Here is a 23,324-nt window from a genome sequence, read left to right as displayed (position 1 = left end):
TACCCATGTGAGTACCTTAGAAGAGCATAATCTGGCTTTACTGATGTCTTTACAAGGCACGAGGTGATATTGTTGTTAAAACAGCATTATTGCCTAGCAAATTAAAAATTCAAAAGTAAAAAACAAAAACAAAAAAACAACAAGTAAACAAACAAACAAAAAAACCCAACCCCTAACAGATAAATGTAATAAAAGCCTATTCTTCACACTAATTTATTAGAATAGTTCTCACTTTTTTCCTTACAAGAATGATTAAGCTCAGTCCTAGATGTGCCTCTAAGCTTTAAGCAAAGAGTAGCAGCCACTCAGTTTTTGAACAGATCTTTAAAAATGGCTAGAAGGATGCCAGACACATTTTCCTTAACATTTTCTTTCATCCATGAATGTAGCTTAAAAACTCCCTTCTGCAATGAGTTTTTCTTGTACACATCCTGAAAAGGTTTTTCTTGTACACATCCTGAAAAGGTTGACACCACGATTGTCTCTTTAAAGTCTTAATAGATCCTCACCTGTAAAAAAAACAGGTAGATATGGTATTTTAAATAGAGAAAACATTCCTAAAACTCACAACAGAAGTAACTCATAAGTACTTCATAGTCTCACCTGGTTTCTGTTTATTATAGAGATCACTAAAACCACTGTCTGTTTATTCCAGTGCCACAAAATAAAGACAGGAACACATACTACAACTTTATTTCCTGACTATTAAATAGGCTTTATAAGCCAGGTAGCCCTCAAGCTGATTTTTTTCTTCTTTTTACAAGCAGTCCATTCAGATGATCAATATAAACTTCCACACACTGATCTACTGAGCATCTTAAAGCAACCTTGGTGACTGAATTTAAGAAAGCTTAAACTATGTTTCTTGCACCATCTCTTTTGTACAGATAAACAGAAGAATTTCCAGCAGTAGTTTTCTAATATTCTCATGCTAAATCTTTTACAAGCAGGAAAAAATCTTTTACTTCTGAAAGGATGAAAAGGTTCTATAATGCTCTGAAGGCTTAATTCTTTTTTCTCTCTGCAGTGTCCTGTAACCTTATCACAAAAAGATTTATACCGCATGATTTCAAAGATACATTGCTTTTTAGCAGGTGCTATTGCAGTTGGAATGTCAGAAAAAGTAATGCTTCACCACATCTGTAAAAGAGAAATAACTTGTTTGGTAAGTATTATTATTATGTACAAAATAATGGGATATATTAATCACTTCCAGGATCAAATAAGGATTTAAAAGAACTTTCACCTAGTCTATATCATCAGCTTTACATATAGGGGCAAGAGGCAAAGAGTAATATGACACTTTGTGTATGTTTCTGTGTGTTCACAGATTCATATTAACACATGGATTTGAAGGCAAAAGAACAAGAGAAAGAGGAAAGTAAATACATCATGCCTTCTGATCATGTTGGCTCTTCCTCTAGGAAAACAGTCTCCCATTTGTTGCTGTCTGAAAATACTAGGTCAACATATTGCAGTCCTCTGTCCTACTTATCTACATGCTTAGCTGAAGGAGAAATTTAGGGTGTAAGATCATTTTGTCACAGTGACCCCCTAAAGTTTGCTGTGGTATACCTTTCCTCTCAGATGTTTTCCATAAAGGAGAGGATGCTTTCAGAATGTGGAAGCAATAATAGAGGAGGAAACTGGATGTTCTGTAACGTGTTGTAACTGTTCTCATTAGAAGATATTCCCAGCTGTAGGATAGAACAAGAAGGTAAGCTAAAAACACTGTATTTTTTTCTAAGCTTATATGATGACAATGATGTTCTTTTGTGACCTGTGGTGGCATACCAGTGTCTGTAAGCTGTTCTTGTGTATGGCTACCTATAGATCATTTTTAAGTTATGTTAGAAAGATCTGTGTGCTCTGTTAAGATATCATCCTGTGACTGAATTCATTTTCCCCTTTGACTCTGTTCTATCATCTTTTATAAATTCTTTCTGTTTCAAAACATTCTTCTTAGATTCTTTCCCTGTCTGCAGTTTCACTCTGTAGGCAAATACTGCAATTTCTTCAAATTCCAAACTGGAATAAGGAGTTTATATTTGCTGATGCATTAATCATTAAGAAACAATATGGCACTGTTGAAATTAGAAAACAATCAAACAAAAATGAAAGCAAAACAACAAAGCTAACACCTTGTCAAAACAAAATATTACCAGCTTCATTAGGAACCTTGCTAATGTAAGAATTGGTATGTCATGCTAGTTTGCTGCAGCAAAACTGCACTTCTGGTCCTGTTCCACACAAACCAGGGCTATGAAAACCACACATGTAAAACTGTGTCCTGTGACTTGCTTTTCTCATTCATTAGTAGAGTATTAAGAGTATTTCCTTTCTAATTGCTCCTCAAATTATGTTTTCTATCCTACCACTCTAAAAATCATTGAGTCTTGTTATAACTAAATAATTGTCCTAGTACATAGTTGAACATTATTTAAATAGTGTGCTTTTTACTTTCATTCTGGTTTCTCTTTTTCATTGTTTAAGTAGTGCACAGTAATATTCTTTCAGAACACTTTGTATAGATAGATCACTTCCTACACACAGGTGCATCAGTACTGCTTTATTCAAATTTTCTTCACGTTATTTTTCATATGGAAAAACAGTTCAATTTTAGTTTATTGTATCTGCAAATCATGTATAAAATGTTATACACAATCTTAATCATCCCTGCAATCAAGTGAATCACCAGTTTATCCAGCCAACTTGTAAGTAAAATAAATTGATATTTCCGTATATTTGTTTCTCAAATTCCATATTGTAAAGTTCCATCATAAATCTCTATAGTTTTATTTTACTTGCAAACATTTTCTGCTTAATAGAATTATGTCATTTATAAACAAGATTGTTTTGATTTTTCCGACATATAGTAAGTCTGCTTGGTCAGAAAGTATTTGTGCAGATGTACAGCAACAGCACTGAACAAAGAACAAGACGCACTTTTCATTAGAAGAATAAATGATACACATGTATATATCAGGCTCAATACATCGTGTTTTCAGTGTTCTAGGCATACCTCTGCTCCTGCTGTTCCTGTTTCACTGATCTTTTTTGTTGGTACGGTAGTACTTGATGGTAATTTTCTTCAGTGTGACCAGAAATGGGATATCTGAAAGAAATGTAGATGAGGTGCACATTTAAGTTCAGCCGAAAATCATTCAGACTACCCTGGTACAATACCTCATCATTTGAAAGGATCTCTCTGGCTGCTGAAACACAATGAAATGAAGAGTGTCTTGACCAGCTCATCCACACAAATTGATGGATTATGACCGGTTGAACATTGGCTTCAGTGCATTCAAACTGATGATGCCAACTTTGGAATACTGCCATATTTGTGCCAGGTGGGTCTCACAAATGCTCACACAGAAACAGAAAGAACACTGCGTACAAGTTTGTCAGGAGTTACTGAACAAATATGAGGCTGAAGCTGATTGTTTCCCAGATTGCATCTTTACTAGTAACAAGACCTGGTGTTGCCATAAGGAGCTGGAGTTAAAATAGCAGTTCACAGAATGGGGACTTGTGAAATCCCTGTCAAACTAAAAGATCAAGATGCGGCCTTCAGTGGGTAAAGTGTTGTGCACTGTCACTCAGGGTAGGAAAGGGGTGTTCCTTCTGGATTTACTGGAGCCCCCAAAAAGTGTAATCTCTGACTATTACATTAGACACCAACTAAGCTGAAGACTCAAACTTCAAGAGTCAGGCCAGAGAAGAAGACAACCTTTCTCTTGCAACATGATAATGCCAGGCCCTATATCAGTTCTAAGTCTGTGGAGCATGTTGAAAGTCTTGGCTGCAATGTCCTACCACACCTACTCTATAGTTTGATTTTAATGACTTCTGATTTGTTTCTGTTTTGACCAGTGAAGAATGGGCTACATGAGCAATATTTTCCTAGCAGTAATGCTGTCACAGCAGCTGCAAAACAGTGGGTCACTTACGCAGGTGCAGATTTTTACGAGTGCAGCATGCAAGTTCTTGTTCACCACTGGTGAAATTGCATAGCTAATAGTGACAACTGTGTTGAAAAATAGTGTTTTGTAGCTGAGTATTTAATCTTTCAAATAGTATTATTGTGATCTTTGTATTTATTGGAGTTTCCATGGAAATATATAGAAGTACTTACCTTCTGAGCTACCCACATGCATTATTCTCTTCTTTGCTGTTTCTTGATACTCAACCAAGACCTTCCAAAAAACATGTGAAAATTGCAGCAATTAATTCCTTAATGAATCTTGACTGAGTTTACTTTTAAAAAAAAAAGTAATAATAATAATAAAAAGACAAGTTTCCAGTATGTTTTAAAATAAATAAATAAATCTTCGTCTGCATTTGCATTTGTTGTTAGTATTACCTATAAAATCATTTGTGTCAGCAGATTTCATTAATTGTCACAGACCCTGAGAGTCTACTAAATAGTTTCGTGGTGGAAGTGGTCAGTGCTCTTTGACCTTGGCTGTGTCAACTACTGAAATAAATGTACATTAGTAACAATAATTGTCTACTCATTTCACCTTTCCAAATGCCATTTGAATTATAACTCTGGTCCTCAAAGTAAAGAATTTCAACTTGATGTTTCCTAGGGGGGAGGGAAAAAGAAATGATCTATTCTTTGTTTGGCCTCCACAAATAGAAGCACAGCATTTGTCTTTGCTCTGGTAACATTAAGTCTGTCTGATCTGGGTGATAAAAAGCAGAGATTATCTATTCCTGTCTATCATTTTTCGCAAACTGGTGAACTTTTCATAAAAATAGCAAGATAAATCACAGGAGTTATTATTGTGTTTGTCTTAATCTTTCTAATGGATCAGTATAATTTTTGATGTTCTCTACTAGGTCAGGGAGGTCATCAGTGTCGGAGAGCAACCTTGCTTTCTTACTGAATGCAAAATTCCAGTCTCCTACATGTTTTCAGGTAGAGTTTGTACAAAGGATTAAACCTGTGAATCATAAGAGTCTTACCACTCAGCTGGTGATGGTTTTGTCATTTTACAGACCGTCTGAAGTGGAGGTTGAGATGAGTGGATCCATATAGCTCATGAAGTGTGCTCCCATCAATAATTATAAAATTAGTACACATGAATTTACAAAAGCTTAATTATAAAATATGTATGCAAACAATTTAATACAGCCTGTCAATTATGATCAATACAGACTTTTTTGTCCATTCAAATGAGGAAAATAAAAGATTTCTCTAGGAGGATAGTGCAATTTGGATATAGCAATGAATCATGAGATAAGAGAGTGTGTGGAAAAATACTGAAGTTTACATACAAGTGCAGATTAAGTTGCTTTTCCTGTCCTTAGTGCGTAGACTGCTACGGTAGTGCTCATTATTAAATAAGATTTTCATATTACTGATTGGAGAAAGGTCCAAAGCAAAACTCTCAAGAGCTAAAATTTCCAGAAGGTTCTTGTTTACGAAGGAAGAATCTGATAGATAGCTCAAATGTTTTTGACCTAACAGCATGAAAAATGCACAAGTAGGAAAAAAGGACAGAGGGAGAAATAATAAAATATTTATGTTGAAAACTGACCCAAAACTTCTTATTTTGAAGAACAAGAAAATGAGCACTCTAAATTTTTACACTTTTAATGATATACACTGTTAGTCTACACTGGTAAATAAATAATAATAATTTAAAAAAAAATTGCATTAGCAAGAAATGTTATAAAAACTTAAATCACATGCTAGCTGCATACACACTTCAAGGAAAAGGTAAACAAAAAAATCAAGTACGTACCTTTAAACTTTCAAACTACAGATTTACCCAATTGTATTTTTTTTTGCAATTATTTATTGTGTAATAGTTTGTATTACTAATGTGAGAGACCCCTGTTTTAGTATACAGACTTAGGCTATACAACTAGGATACATATAGCTATAATTATTTTTAACATTATTTAATGGATGAGAATGACAGGTAATGTCCTTATTAAAATGGATTATAAAAATAAGAATTGTTCTTCAAGCAAAATTGTACATGATAAACAAAAACAGAAACACCACTTCCCTCGGAAGTCTGCTGTCATTATCAGAAGTTTTGAAGAAGTTTGGTTTTTTTTCTCAGTGCTCTCATGACTCTTTCTAATCTATGCTTTCTTCATTATGTAATACATACATATCCAAATAACTGAGGGCAATGATAACTTTCTTAAAGATTTCTGTTCAACTAAAATCAGAAATGGTGTCATCTAGATATGAAGTCATGAAAATTAAAATATTAGGGTTATATTCATGGGCTTCAATTGTTTTGCATATTCTGATAGAATTAAACGGGAAACAATTTATGTAAAACTATATATATATTTATGTACATTGACTTATGTATCTATGCATATTGTAGAGTGGCTTAGGCTGGAGGGGTCATTGAGATCATCTAGTTCCTAACTCCTGCCACAGACAGGTCTGCCACTCACCAGTCCAGTCTGCCCAGGGCCTCATCACGCCTGGACTTGAATGACACAGCTTTTCTGGGCAGCCTGTATCAATGCCTCACTACCCTCTGAGTAAAAAATTTCTTCCTGACGTCTAATTGAATCTCCTCTCTTTTAGTTTACAGCTGTTTCCCCTTATCTCTATCAGACTATGTAAAAACTATTGCCCTGCTGCATGTAAGAGTTCCTCAGGTTCTGGAAGGCTACAATTTAGTCTCCCCAGAGCCTTCTATTTTCCAGGCTAAAAAACCCAGCTCCCTCAAATTTTTTTCACAGAAGTGCTCTTTGTGTCCCTCTATTACAAATACATGTTACTGTATATTCTTTGTTTTTCACAGTAGTGCAAATCAGTTTTCTAAGCTTTTATAAGAATATATCTCTTACTTTAAAAAAGCGCATTTTTTAGCCTTTTGAAACAATCAACTGACTATCTATGGTGTCACTGTGGAAAGGACTAGTGAAATGTGCTAGTGCTTTCTTTGTTTTTAATTTTTTGTTGTATTTTCCTATTCTACAGTATACTTTTCTTTAAATTTTCAACTTTGTCTCTGGAAAATAGCTAAAGGAAAGATAACAGTATGATTGGTTTAGGTCTAGCTCATTTCCTCCGGTGCTTTTGTTATAAAAGCTGAAAATCATAAATTGATTTATCTCAAAAATCAACAGTTAGAGAAAATTAAATGATTTCTTATATTTTAAATTATTCTTATACAAAGTGGGAGAAAGTAGCAGAAGTTATTTTTTTCTCTAAATAAAACATGTTCATTCAGCACATTTCCATTTCTCATTGCATTTACGTTTCCTGACTAAAACTGTTCATTTACTGTTTTAAGTTGCTTTCTGAGATATAAATTGTTAAATTCAGAAGTCAACAATAAGGTACATATGAGGACAGGAAATTTACCTACCTCATCATTATAGAGTTAATTATATCCTTCATTTTTCTGAATACTGCATACTTTGCAAATGTCTGAAAGAATCATTTGCTCACTTTGAAAATCAAGAAGGTAATCTGCTACATGAACCAATGCACACCAGATAAAATGAAGGACTGAAATAAATGTTCTAATCACGGTCTCTCAATTCCTGCAATTACAAGATAATCTCTTTATAAAGTATTCCTAATTTATAAAAAAACTGAGTCTTCAGCTGTGTAACTGTAGGAATTTTTATCTATTTCATTCTCCTTTCTGGGTATCTACAATTTATGAGTATGTTTTCCAAGACAGCAGTGGTATTCATACCTACTTTTGTAGCAGTCTGCTCAGTGTAGAGAAAAAAAACGTTTGTTATTTGTCAGATTTCTAGTTTATATTAGTCTTAAAATCTGCAATAAAATGCAAATCTGAAATATCAAGTAGAAAGCTAAATCAACTTTTGAAAAATAAAAATGGATTCAGAAATTTCATCAGTTGTGTTCTGATGTGGACCTTATTACTTAATTTGAAGGTGGAACCATGACTAAGTATGGCTATTTAAAGTGAAGTAGTTGAGGGGATCATTTTGCATCTCAACATCTTAAGTTACATCAAGCACACACAAACCTAGTACTTCTACAGGCAGTGAACATTTAAAATATAGTGGCCCTGCTGAGCTTACAGGCTGAAAACTGAATAATTCACTGACCTGCCCTTTTGCAGTGATGAACTGGGTAATTTTTCTTCTCTTTCATTGTTGTTGTATGTTCTGTATCTCTCAAATGAGCTAACCAAACTACAGTAGGTTTTCCAGGTACAAGTTTCTCCAGGACAATTCATTCTTAATCTCACTAATTTTCTCTGCCTCTTGTGCTATCAGTAGGTAAAAAAGCCTCCTGTATTCCTTTGAGGTGCACTGAAGCTGTGTCCTGAGTAAGAAAACACTTATTTTTAATGCAACTTACAACAAGAAAATGTGAAGTTGATCATTTTCTTTTCCATGCTCTGATTCATAGCACAGAAACAGCAGGAAGGCTGGTATTATCTGTTAGTTTTCCCTTTTACATTAAAAGACATATACTGAGATGGGCAGATAGGGAAGCATTGAGAACAACTTTTCTACCATTCTAGTGGAACACTTGTGTTACTTGTGAAAGATATACTGTAAACTATACAATAACCAGCAAAAAGTTCATGTAGTCAAATCATCATCAAAGAATACATAAATAGTGTGGTCACAGCATGTTTGAAAGATTTCAACATTTATGATATTGAAACCCAGACAAAGTAGAAGAAATGATGTCTGCATTTTGCTTTGGTCATATCTCATTTGTATCATTTTTGATTGGTCAAATATAAGTGGATCAGACATGTTTTAATAATAAAGCAAGCCTGACGTTTACTGCTGTAAAACAAACATATCCTTTTTTTTTTTTTTTTTTTTTTTTTTTTGTACCCTTGAAAGTAGAATGACATAAAAAAAATCAAACTATATTTGGCTGAGATAACTGCACAGCAGCAAAATGTAATGGAATACTTGGGGAAAGATTCAGTATCTATTGCCATATCATCAAAGGCACCTCTGACACTGTGGGCCAATATAATAAAACATACAACAACAATAAAACAGGAGGCATTACATTTTGTGCCACCTATGTACTTTCTGAGAAAGTGAGAACTTAGACATCTTCCACGAGGATCTGGATGATTATATTAGAGACCTGTTGCATGAAGTATTCTTGGACTAATTCTAAAGTTCATAATGACTGAAAGAGTAGAATGCAGGTAGAAGACAGAAGGAAGGACAATATAATTTCTTTACATTTTATCTATAATGAAAGTAAAAATATAGAACAGCTGAGAACTATGTTTGAACAGGTCATGCTCTATAAAAAGCAATGCAAAACATTTTGTCTTATAGACATGGAAAATAGGTACGCAACAATGTAAAACTGTAGTGGTTATAATTAAACTTTTAAAAGCAAATACTTACCAGCCATGCTTTCCTTAATTTTCCAACAATGTATCTGAAAGGAGCACAGCACAATACTGGAAATTTTACTGATACCAGAGATGTGCTGAGTTATTGTATATTAACCGATCTGCTCTTCTTTCCCACTCAATTTTGAAGGAATCTGATTTCAGTCCTGATTTTGTTCCTCAAGGTTGATGTCAGTCTGAACTGTGCCATTTTCTTATGATGCTGAGCTCATCCTTTCAACAAAACTCCTTTTTTTTTTTTTTTTTTACTACAGTTATCTTGAGATTTACTTTGAGAAACAGCTTCCACCAAGAAGGTCACAAATGGGGGATTTAACACAAAAAGAATGGAGTTCACTTCTAGAAGAAATTTTCTCTAAGTTTGTTTTGTTTGCTTTTTTAAATTTTAAACAAGTTTGGGGGAAAAAAAAAAAAAGGAAGAAGCAAGCATACAGCATCTAATTCTCCATATCACCTTATTTCCCTTTCAAATTTATTCTGTTTGCAGAACAATTTCTGATCTTTGTTCATATCTTCCTGATCACGAAAGAATCAGAAAAAGAAAGTAAGAAAAATAATACATATTGAACATAAATAATACATATTGAACTTCTACTATCAATGGAATTCAAAGTAATAAATTAAAAACTAATGAAAACTAAAGTAAAAAATGCATTATAATGGCAGAATGCTACCTTAAATCTGAGACATTCATTCAATTTCATGGTTAAAACTTTATCCTGTCCATTATAAATTACAAGGTATACCCTGAAAGTAACACCTCCTATTTTATTATGTAGGTCGACAACATCAGAGATGAATGTTGGCTGTATGGAGAGAGAGGCTGACCCTTTCTGTCAGTATCTCAGTACGTTTTGTTGCAGCAAGGGGGCAGTATGACAAATGGCATCTGACATGGTAGTGTTGTCATGGTTTTGTAATTTTGTAATTTTGCTATCAGTATTCCACATCATAACATCATGTAAAGCATGGATACTTCTATTGAGTGTGCAGTCCACAGAAGAAGACTGCATATCCCAGAGAACAACACAGGTAGTGATAAGTCACGGGACCAGGATGCTATATAATCTTGTTCCCAGGCTGGAGTGCCCTCCTTCTTCTCTTGAACTTCTTGGAGAGTGGGAAGCATTCCAGCCGTGTCACCTAGAGTTCACAGTAGGCCTCTCGGTTTTCGGGGACTCTCTCTCTCTGTTTCGTTTGATTTGTTAGCCTCAATTATATTATATTGTGTTATCTTGTATTTCGATATCATATTTAGTAAAATAAGTTTTTCCTCCTTAGATTGCTGCTGTTTTTATCCCATTCCCCTTTTCCCCCTCCTTTCCGGGCCCCGGGGGGGAGGGGAGGAGGGAGGCCCTACAGGGTGACTTCCCCTGTCACGGGCAAAGGTAAATCTAAGTAACCCGTGACAAGTGTGTATTGCAAAGGGGTGTGTTCTCTGTATCTATTGTAGTTTCCATGTAAATAAATAGGAAGCATTACTTTCAGAGTGACATATGTAAGGAAAGGATATTTCTTCTGTGTATACTGATTATAACTAAAATTCAAATCTTTTTTTTTTTTTTTTTTTTTTTTTTAATTATGAACTGTAAAAGCTAACTAAATTATGTTTTGGGTCTTCTATTACCCTGAGAATGTTCTAATTTGTAGGGTAATCGTCAAAGCAAACCATGCTGATTCATTTTCACATAGTTCACTCAATTTACTCACAGATATAAGGAAATTAAACATTTTTTTTCTTCAAAACAATCCTTTTTCTTATTTTACTTGACTTGTTAAAATAAAATCTTTATGTCATACACTCCTTTTTACATTGATAATTTTTCTCCAATTCCATGTCTAACTTATGCAGCTATACACTAACGGCATCATAGAAATTTATATGTAGATACAATCTTTGCAATATTAAAGCCTTAAACTATTGCTAAAATAATTAAATAATATTTTCTTTTTCTTGAAAATACTTCAAAACGGATGCTCAATGCTTGGCTGCCTTATGCTATGTTTCCCTTAGAAAATTAAAATAAAAAAAGGATAAAGCCATTAAAAAGAAAACTCTGCTGCTTAAATTACAGTTTAAAGTCTTGTGTTGGCAGAGAGTGTACAATAATAATAACTGGAAATATTGACATAAAAACCTACAAACATTTGTGCTTCTGTATATGCAAAGATATATTTTAATTATCTTTGTGATTTAATTCCCCACTTCCACTACTAGTATTAGGACTTCTCTTACTTTGAGAGCTTTATTCTTTGCCGCAGCTTTCAGTGCCTCACACTGTAGGCTAACTAAGCAGTCATCACACATCCTGAATACCAACACCAACATCTGTGTGTATCAGTCTTGCAAGTGCAAATTAGGAGGAGGTTTGGAAAATAAAAATCAATATGTGAAGCCAAAAACATTACAAATCTCCTATCCTTAGGTATTTCAGGATCCCTCATTGTTCATTTCAATATTTTCAACTTACTATTGTGTGTTTTGAGTGTTCCATAGTTATTTTCTCCCAAGTTTGTTTTAGTTTTTTGTTGTTGTTTGTTTGTTTTGTGGATTCTTAAATTCTTTTTAATTTCTTTTTAATTGATTCTACTTTTCTCTCTCTCTCTCTTTTTTTTTTTTTTTTTCCAAATCTGTGTGGGTTCAAAAGTGCTAGAAGCAATTGTGTGTTTCTAACTTGTTAATACTTAATACGCAGAATTGCATTGTGTCATACATCTGCTGTGAGGTTCTTCATGGTTATTTCTTTTTCACCTATGCAAAATGATTCCTTTTTTTTATTGTTATCATATTACTGGCTATCTGCCTTGACAGTTCTGTAAGAAATATCTTAAATCTTGTTTGTCTAAGAGTATGAATATATCTCCTTATACCACACTTGTTTTATTTTTGGCATTTCAGTTACAATCAACATTCTTTCCTCAGGAAGTTTTAATCCTTTCCATTTTCAGAACACTTGTTTATTCGGAATATTAACTCCTATTTATATAGTCTCCATCAGTAAGCTCACACATATTGACAAAAGTAGAATTTGTAAATTATTTTGACTTGTATTTTCTTCAATGGCGTAAGTTAAATTATGCAAAACATTTCAGGGTCACGAAGACCATTAAATTCTGTCCCAAGTTTTTAGCACGGTTTCTTTATATCAAAATGTCTTTTCTAGAAAGAAGATTTAGTAAGTCTGCTTCATAATTGCTTTTTATTCTAAGTCCTAATATTCCCGCTGACACTATTTTCATGGATCTGAAGGCCAGGTAGACTTTGAAGCTGACACTGGGAAACGTGCATTCAGGAATTTGATTAACCTACAGGTAATTAATTATTTGTAGTTAAATTTTGTCCTGCTCCACCTTGGCAGTCTTTGAGATATTTTGTTCAGGGAGATATTGTTCTTTGTTTAATATCTCTTTCTTAAAACAGAAATTAAGAATACAAATAAACTGTCTTTATGCATCTTATACTACCACATTCACTGTTTTAGTTACTTCCAGGTTCACAACAACACTTTCAACACCTTAGCTATACTATCTCTACTTAACTGCGTTATGTGAAAATGCCCATTTTCAAGTATTCGAATACACATCTGATTTAGAGTCTGCTTAATAGAGAAATAACTCACTTGAGAGAACAGAAAATACATATATTTGGATGTACAGAATAGTTTTATATACAATATAATAAACTTTTTATGGACCATTGGTTTCTAACTGCCCAACATGGTTCATTAATCTTTAAATTGCTGTTAGTGCAATTCACAGAGGTAGAGGAAATACCAAAATATAATTTCAAACTGGCTTTGCTCTTAAGTGGTGCAACCAGAACAAATGAATTATTTAAACCGTAAAAATATCTCTGCTAACAACAGATACCCTGATATCATGACTAAGTTCATAATAAGATTACTTGGGATCTAACCAAGTGTTTAATAGATTAACAATCAGATCTTGAAAATCTGTACCTTGTAATTATTCATAATACAAATGCCATTTATTTATCAATATATTTTACTTTCAAAAATAGTGCACAGCTAAGTAATACCTAACAAATATCACTTGCTCTTTTGTTTATTTTATGCATTCTGATAACATAACCTAGAAAGAGAAGTGTGACATGCCCTGAATAGGGCATGCAGAAAGAACTGATAACAGTAATTAAATTAGAAAAACAGACATTCCAAATAATCAGTGGATTAACTTACAAATGTGGTTTGGAATAAGAAAAATATAGAAAACAAAATGCTGTTTATAAAAATCAAAGAGGATTGATTTAAAAACAGAAAAAAACAAGAAAAACATAACAACAAAAAAAGAAAAAGAAAAAAAGGAAAAAAAAAAGATTAATACTTTATAGTATCAAGATATGTAAAGGAGAAGAACATTTATTTTCCTCCATATTTCTTTCAATTTGTCAGATTTTCATAATAGTTTGATATCAGAGAATTCACAAGCAGTTCAAGTCTTATTGCAAAATGAGAGAAATGTGGTTTCTTAGATATCAGCCTTTCAGAAAAGTTCCAACAATTTGATTTCAAATATTCTCTTCTTCTCACCTTTATGAAGTACATATCTACAAAATTATACCAGAGTACAGTAAGTTCTGCATGATATGACTGCAATCCCAATTCTTTAATGCCAGTTTTGTAAAAGATACCAGAACACAACATCTATAGGTAAACAGAGCATGTTCACTTTATCCTTTATCCTGAATGCTTTCATGGATTTGTATTAGCAGTATTATTAGACAAGAGAGAAAAGTAATTCTTCAACTATGGTTCTGAGGCAATGCCTGTGTATCCCCTGGATGTCAATGTTATCCTTTGAACTCAGAGCTTGTGGACAAGAGAGAGGCAGAGATGATTAATATTTCTGGTCTCTGCTTTAATGAAGCATCCTTCAAGTTCATTTTCAAGGCCCACACTGCCTATGTTTCTGGATTGAGTTTGAATTAAAACTTAGCTGAGGAAATGGCTTAGAATGATCTGGAGAATTACCCTCTGTTAATGCAAGAAAATGAGTTAAAAAGTAAATAATCAGTAAGAATTAGGTGAGTTTACAGGAAGAAATAAACATTTTGAGGTAGAAATCTTTGTTGTACCATTAATAAACAAGATGAAGAATGTTTCACTTTAGAGTGAATTTGCAGCACTGAAGATGTTGCTATGCATTTGTGTTACTGTTACTGTACCCTAAAGTGTTTTGTTTTGTATAGATAGGCAGAAGGGAAAGAGAAGCAAGTTCAGCAATGTAAATTGTTTATTTCCAAAAATCTCATGTTAAGATATTTTTCATTTCTAACAGTATTTCCACGATTGCATTCAGACTACCACTGCTGACTGAAGAAGATGGAAATCAAAGCAATCGTTAGCTGGTCTAAATCCATCAGCTGGAGAGGTGATACATGAGGTGCTCTATACCTGAATTTATACTTGACAAGCAAGGTATTTGCTGCTGTACTCCTGAAATAAGTTGTCATACTGACAAGCATACTTGTCATTGATTTTTATTTCAGAAAGAAACATAGTCTTGGCCTCCATGTGTGTGAAGCCACGAAATCACAACCACAGGCTGTGTAGCATTTTGATATCATATATAGTGAACTAGTATTTGAACCTTAGAAATTAGTTTCTGTTTTATATCACTATGCATACTGATAAGCACAGCTTAAAAGAATGCATGTTCACCAATAACCTGCAATACTCTAAAATCACTTATCTGTTTGAAAATAAGGCATTCACCTACTGTCCAAAAGTCTTCAAGCTTGAATACAGATTCTGAATTAAAGCTGACACTGAAAGGTGAAAAAAAACCCACATTTCTATCCATGTGATAAACCCAATATTAAACATGATCCAAGTGGAAGCAGCTATCATCTTCAATAGCTTTGAATCATCTTAATGTTATTGTAAATATAAGTAAGAGGATTCATGCAAAATAAATAAATAAATAAATAAATAAAAAATACTGTGAGGAAATAAATGAAATATATTCTGTTTCTAGAGTTGTGAGCCACAGGAAATTCCACCATTTTTAACCTCCTCAGACTGATAAGAGGTACAAATTGACAGTGGCATCACAGAGAGATGGAGCAGCATTTGCTTTTCCCTGGATCACCCTCTGGTGTACAAAAGAGAATGTGGAGACTAAGGAAACCAAGCACTGCAATATGAAAAATTCCAATGAGATATTAGGAACCGATGAGGGGAGGGGTGTTACTGGACCTTATTCACACTAAAAAGGAAGAACTTGTTGAGGAAGTAAAGGTCTTTCTGGACTGTTCTCTCTTTCTGGATATTTTATTTTCTTCTCTCTGCTTCCCTTTTTTCTTTACAATTTATCTTGGAGTTTTAAAAATTTATTTTTAGTGTCCCTTTTCTTTAAAAATAAATAAATAAATAAAAATCTGAGGTGGTAATTTTGGTGAAGCAGTCTTTCACAAGGAAAAAAATCGTGGGAGCTTTTGACACTTAATAAAATATTCTTAAACTATTCCTAATCACTGTTCACATACTTAGGTTTCAGCATTTCCTCCCACTTAACTTTGCATATAACTGTTTTCAACACTGAGAAATTATTCTTTTCAAAGAATCAGGTCTGTGCTCTTACTGGTCAGAATATTACTTTGCTACTATTCATTTTCAGTCTGAACTCACTCTACTGACTCAGAAAAATTGCCCTTTAGCAGAAATTGAGCTGTAGAAAGTGAGCTAGTGCTCTTTAGAATGATGTAATGTGCCATATTTCATATGCTGTGATCATAGTGCAAGTCAGCTCTGAGGGACTTGTTTTTCCAGTCATCACAGAAGAGCATTGCACTCAATTGCAATTTAACAGTTTATTTGGGATAAATATAATGGCAAAAGCAGTAGATTTTGAACACATATAGTATACAATTTTGAACATAAAATATGCTGTACAAAAGTCCTTGTTCAAAGCGTGCAGACCTTTCTACTTTTAGATTAACTGATGTTTGACTCATACTAGTAGGCTTTGACGCTGGAACTCATTAGGGTTTTCTTTTAAATACACAGAGTTCTTAGGCTTAAGAGAGCCTATGAAGTGGGAAATGTATGTCCATAAGAAAATAAATAAATGAATAACCCATTCATTCAAATATTTAAATTTATTTTGCCTAACATTGTATTTACTTTGTAATCTCACCTTGTAGCTCACTATACAGTTTAAATAAGAAATAATTTGAGATGTAAATGTAAGAAAGAAGATTGATATTAATAATTACAGTCAAAGGAAAATATCCATCACGGAAATCAGAATGATTACAGATGTGTCTTACTTTATGGTAGTGACTAAAATGAAAAGACAGAACAAAAAAGAATTTAAACAAACAAACAAACAAACAAACAAACACACCTGCTTTCCAAATGCTGTCCCTAACTGAATTTGTAGAAATAGAATTTTTAATGAAGGGATTACAGTGACTGAGCTCTACTGGACTGTACAGGAAATGAAATATTTGTCATTGTTTTGCCTGTTAAAATGGTGATTAAAATGTTGCTGAAGTCACATGTTGCTTGTGCTTCAATAATGTGAAATCTTTTTATTATATTTTTGTATACATGAAAAATTAACAAAAGCCAACTCCACAATCTGAAACTAGTATTCTAGTTCAAAGTGAACTATTCTTAGCTGATTCAAAACATCAACAGGATTTAAATTAACAAATGTTGGCAGAGCATGAACTGGAAAGAATATCATTTATTTTCTCTTATGAAGTACTAAAAGATAATGAAAATATTAAACATGTATTTGTAATACTGAAGCAGTACAGCAGAATATACATACATGAATAGCTTAATTGACTAGAAAAACATCATTTTATACAGTCAAAACTTGGGAGTTCATTTCATGTTTCATTGTTTTTAAATAAAAGTTTCTTACAACAACTTCTTGACAGGTATACATTTCAGTGGGACTGCAAAAAAAAAACATTATTTGTGCTCTTTTGTGGATTATTAGCATATATTGTAAACATATGAAGTTTCCTGTTGGAAAAATAATCCACTTTTTCCCCTCTCAATGAGTTTGTACAACTTTGCATGTTTCTGATATGTCTACATCTAAATTCTTATAATGTACGGTGATGAATAATTATGCTCATACATGGATAAGCAGAGAACATGGGAAACAGTTCTTGGGTTAGAGATAAAAGCACTCAGGATGGAGCTGACATTCTGGTATCCTACCTTGAGCTAAGACAGAAACATACAACCTGTGTAACCTGGTCTAGTATCAAATGTAGAGGATTATAACCCTGCCTATGGCAGGGGAGGGTTGGAGATTCATGATCTTTGAGGTCTCTTCCAACCCAGACAATTCTGTAACTCTGTAATTCTGTGATTCTGTGATTCTGTGAGTTTAAGCCAGGCAATATGAACCCTTCTCATATAAGATTATTTTTCTATAATGCTTTTTAAACCAAATTATTTGAAAAGAAAAAAGTGCAAGTATCTGTAGGTTTTAAACATCTATATCTCACTTTCTTGTACTGTTACACAGATGTTTGTATGAACTTTTCACTCGAATTCCTATAAGAAATATCTAATTCTGCCACTCCTAATTACAAGGCTGTTACACAATTTACATATATAAAATGTGAATGAATTAAATACAACTGAGAAAAAGAAAGAATGAAAGTTAAACTGAACGTTAATGTTAACATTTAACTGAGCATTAAATGTTGGAGTCTGTCAAAAAGTAGGACATCGGGCATACATCCTGGAAACTCTCCAGTTGCCCAGAGGCCACAGATTTAAATTTCTACATTCAGGCATCAGTGTATTCACTTCACTTCTGTCATGGTCTGACTACTTGCTTGAAAAACATTATAGAATTGATAACTTTGCTTCAGTTGGTATACAGTAAAATTTACACACTGCATTCAAAGTGTCTGGCAAGGATAATTCTATACCATGTTATGTGATTGTCTACTTTGTTCTTCTCAACCATAATTGTTTCTGACTGAGCAGGTAAAAAACAACATTTCTTTAGGGGATAAATACAATAATTAAGAGAGAAGGCTTTAAAAATTGATAGATTTTAGATTTGCACATGTAACTTTTATTCTTAATGACAGTTCTCTGTAATGTAAGCTGAATTTGTATAAGCAGACCAGTTTATTAAGTGGAAGACACTCAACTTCTTTCTTTTTTGAATAGTTTTTTAAAAATGCAATCCAAGTAGAATATAGAATATTCACATATTCACATGAAAAAAAAAAAGCATATATACATGTAATTATTTTGAATTTATCATAATTAATATATGTTAGTTCATATAGATAGTGAGATATACAGATAAATAGGTGAATGATATTCAGGAAACTGAATATTCCAAAGTTGTCAGGAGCTAATTTAGTTTGGGATTTACTAGACAGAGTAAAAACACCTGTAGAAAGAAAAAAATTTTAATGTTCAGGGAATGCAAATAGAAGCTGTGCTCCAACTACACATTTTGATCAAACTTGCTACAGGCCCCCAGAATATTCAGAGATTATAGAATTTATCAACAAATTTCTTCACAATTTATTTGCGTGAAGAACCTCCACTGAAATTCTAGTCTTGAAAGCATAAAATTGGGATAAGGCTGAGGTACTTAATACCTTCTTTGCCTTGGTCTTCAAAGGTAAAACTTGTAACTCCCTGGGAAAACAGCCCCCTGCACTGGTAGATGGGGAGGAGGAACAGAACGAGTTCATCCACGACGAGATGGTTCTGGACCTGCTTCAGAAGCTGGATGTTTACAAGTCCATGGGGATGGATGGTTTGCACTCTAGAGTGCTAAGGGAGTTGGTGGATGTGATTGCCAAACCACTCTCCATCATTTTTCGCAGTCTTGGCTGACTGGGGATGTCCTGGTGGGTTGGAGGCTGGCGAATGTGGCACCCATCTTCAAAAAGGGTCAGAAAGATGATCCTGGAAGCTACAGGCCCATCAGTCTCACCTCGATGCCCATGAAGGTTATGGAAAGGATAATCTCAAGTATCATCACAGATCAACTAAAGGTCAGCCAGGGGATCAAGCCTAGTCAGCATGGGTTTATGAACGGTAGATCCTGCCTGACTAACCTGATTTCATTCTATGACAAGGTGACCCGCTTGGTAGAGGAGGGTAAGGCTGTCGATGTGGACTTCCGTAAGGCCTCTAACACTGTCCCCCTTAATATTCTGGTGGAGAAGCTGGCTGCCCGTGGTTTAGATGGGAGCACGCTCTGCTGGGTGAAGTGCTGGCTGGATGGCCAGGCCCAGAGAGTTGTGGTAAGTAGAATACAGTTGGTGGCTGGTCACAAGTGGCGTTCCCCCAGGGCTTGGTGCTGGGGCTGCTTCTGTTTAACATCTTCAGTGATGATCTGGATGAGGGGATTGAGTGCACCTTCAGTAAGTTTGCAGATGACACCATGTTGGGAGTGAGTGTTGATCTGCCTGAGGGTAGAAGGGCATGTCTCGCTCCAATTTACAGGAGGGAGGCAAGGTTCTTTGATATGTGTATACCTGGCGTGAGATTAAGAAGCAACGGTTCAAATGTTGGTCCAACCAGCTTATTAAAGTCCTAGCCGTTTTTAGGGAGATGGGGAAGGGAAGGTAGGTGATAGGAAAAGTAGGAAATGTAAGCAAGGAGTCTTTGCAGAGAGCGAAAGAGATAGTCACCACCATGGGTCCAGCGAGGTACACAGTAGGTCCGTTGATCTCAGGAACTCGTCTGATCACCGCAGGGGATGGGAGACAGCCAGGGAGCTCCGCAGCAAGCCAGTCCCGGGGTTCTTCCGACGAGGTTTTCCCCTCAGGGAATTCTCCGTCAAAGGTGTCTTTGGGAGTTTGTCTCCAGAGTCCCCAGTTTAGCGAGGGCCTTTTATCCCCCATTTCGTTGGGGGTTTTTTCTTCTTCTTTGAAGTTTGACTCAGCATATTTGGGAACGTATCTCGAGCAAACACTGAACTTCCAAACAAGCAGGTAAACACACTTTGTAATAGGGTTTAAAACCAGCTTTTTTTCCTGGCCCACAGATAAGCCAGCAAGGAGAGGGGGGGGGCTCTGTTGCCAGACACAAGCATTATCGCCTTCTGCAGTGGTCAGCTCCTTCAAGCAGCACCCCTGAAGAAGACTGCTCATCCTGCTTCTGCTTATCTTTGCAATCATAAGCAGAGGTACTGTGGCACAACAACACCCACCATTCACCCTCCTAGATAGTTAGAAGTCGCCAGTCAGAGTCTTATCATCAGAAAGGCCTCACGAAGCAAGCTTTGAGACAATAAAAGAAAAACAGTTCCGTCCTTTACAGGGCACTATAGAGGGACCTGGATAGACTAGATCCATAGGCCAAGGTAAACTGTATGAGTTTCAATAGGACCACGTGTTGAGTCCTGCATTTTGGTGACAACAACCCCAGGCAACCCTACAGGCTTGGGGAGGTGTGTCTGGAAAGCTGTCTGACAGAAAAGGACCTTGGTGTGCTGATGGGCAGTCTGCTGAATATGAGCCAGCAGTGTTTCCATGTGGTCAAGAGGGCCAATGGCATCCTTGCTTGTTTCAGGAATGGTATGGTGAGCAGGACTAGGGAAGTCATCTTGCCCCTTTACTCCGCATTGGTGAGGCCTCACCTCGAGTACTGTGTTCAGTTTTGGGCACCTCAGAACAGGAAAGACATGGAGGTACTGGAGCAGGTCCACAGAAGGGCACTGAGGCTCATGAAGGGCTTGGAGAATCAACCCTATGAGGAGAGGCTAAGGAAGCTAGGGCTGTTTAGTCTGGGGAAAAGAAGGCTGAAGGGAGACCTGATCGTCCTCTTCCAGTACCTGAAAGGAGCTTACAGTGAGAGTGGGGCAAGTCTCTTCTCACTGGTGACAAGTGACAGAATGAGGGAAAATGGCCTCAAGATATGCCAGGGCAAGTTTAGGTTGGATGTTAGGAAGCACTTCTTTACAGAAAGGGTAGTTAAGTACTGGAATAGGCTCCCCAGGGAGGTGGTTGCATCGCCATCTCTGGATGTGTTTAAGAGCCATTTAATGTGGTGCTCAGGGACATAATTTAGCAGAGGGTTGTTAGAGTTAGGGTACCATGGTTAGGCTGCGGTTGAACTTGATGATCTTCGAGGTCTTTTCCAACCTGAGTAATTCTATGATTCTGTGATTCTATGAAAATAATCATAATTCACAAAATGGTTAGTAGAAAAATTGTTATTGTGTATCATGTATAGAAAGTATATACGTCCAATTCTACGAAAATATATTACAAAATTAATGAATATGTATATCCTTACCATCTTTGAACAAAGTTATAAGTTTTGAATAAGACTTTTTTTTACAGCATACAGAATACTTTAGTGATTTATAACATTCCAGAAGTATATAAGACTGAAAGGTTTGATGCCAGTCCTTAGTGTATAAGTAATTAAATTAGCATTTAATTTCTGTATTGCACAGTTCACTCTCAAGAACAGATAGCAGATATCTTTTTCTACTCTTAATCCTAAAATGTTAACTTACATCAATAATGTCCTTTTATGAGATATTTTATTGCTCTAAGGTAGCTTTTTGATAAGGGAAGGTTAAGAAGAGTTTTACTGTCAATTGGCTCCTAAAATATACTTAAAACAATTTAGAATCTCTGACAACATGAAGTCAGTAATGAATGCAATCCATTTCTTGGTGGAAAATTCTAAAGATCAGTTTTATGATATTTCATAAACTTCTTCAGGTAAGCCAGGGATGCCAAACTTAAGTTTCCAAGTGATTATATACAATCAAGTATTTCTGGTCTAAATTCCTGAATAACAATTAAGTGAAAATGTTTTCTTAAACAGCTTATGTTCTATCAGAGCTTTTCTCTTAGGAGGATGATCAAGGTTTTATTTATTTATTTATTTATGTATTTATTTATTTACTGTGGAATCCAGTCAGAGAAATACAGCAGAAGAATTTGCCCCAAGCTTCTGAATGATGTGTTGCTCCTGCTGTATATAGGATATTTGACTCATGGTGAGATAGCACAGGGCTTCGCTCCTGCTGTATGTAAGATCTCTAACCCATGCACGGATACCACAGAGCTAACAGATTTATAACTTAATGAGCTTTACTCTGTGCAATTTTTCATATATATTTTCATGATGATAATAATAATAATCTGTAAACATTGTGACTAGAACTTTAAAATGTCGTGTTTAGAGGAATGGAATTTGTATTCAGAAGACCAAAGCAAATAAATAAATAAATCTCAATTGTCTTTCCTTTAACGTTGTAGAATTCCCAGTCCTAACAATTCAGAGGCACTATTTACTTGAAGTGGTAAATTAATAAGATATTTGCATGTTATATTATATAGTACTATTATTTATATTCTAGTAAATATAAGTCAGTGACACTTACCTTGTCCAGGCTGTTTCTTCCTTCCTATACTGAATGTCACTGTCCAATAAGGCCAGCAAAGGGCAAATCTATATTTCCTTCTAGAAGCTTCTTTGCTAAGTCTCCCTCATGTCAGCAGCTTAAAAACCACACTGCTTTTTGTGGTTAATCTTGTGATGCTGTATCTATCTGTCATGAATTCTTGCACAGAGATGTGTAACATGCTACATTCCTTTGCTCTCTCTGGACAACCCTGGCCCCTTCTGGCAGGACAACTGCAAACTCCTGGGACCTTCTGCTGATGTCACAATTATTCTCAGGCCTCTTACACAGGCAGTAATAGGCAGCTCCTACTGTACTGACTTGCCTTGTCCCCCAAAACTCACATCATCTCCCTCTGCTTCATTAAGGGTATTCCTTCACTGTGATATTATTATTACAACATCTAGAGCCACTATTGTCCTATTCTTCCTCATTTTTTCAGGGCATAAAGACTCATTCATACTTTTGGTTCTTTACTTAGAAATACTACAGTTTTCAGGTTAAAATAAAAAGTATACCCTTATGATTAATTGAAGTTTGAACCTTATATCTCTAGCAATTCAA

The 23,324-nt window shown here is 35.0% G+C and overlaps 1 long non-coding RNA gene across 1 annotated transcript; it reads right to left on the bottom strand.

The window, feature by feature from the left end:
* Window positions 1-252: 252 nt before the first annotated feature.
* On the bottom strand, window positions 253-23,025 carry LOC116652893. The gene is made up of 4 exons (XR_004306088.1): window positions 22,740-23,025; window positions 8,074-8,293; window positions 4,136-4,196; window positions 253-509 (listed from the first exon to the last, which is right to left on the bottom strand). It is a non-coding gene; the product is annotated as an uncharacterized LOC116652893 (long non-coding RNA).
* Window positions 23,026-23,324: the final 299 nt, after the last annotated feature.

This window comes from Coturnix japonica, chromosome 2 (genome assembly GCF_001577835.2).
Source record: "Coturnix japonica isolate 7356 chromosome 2, Coturnix japonica 2.1, whole genome shotgun sequence".
Lineage (NCBI taxonomy): Eukaryota > Metazoa > Chordata > Aves > Galliformes > Phasianidae > Coturnix > Coturnix japonica.
Note: the sequence above shows the minus strand (reverse complement) of the source record. Positions and strands in the feature narration are given on the sequence as shown.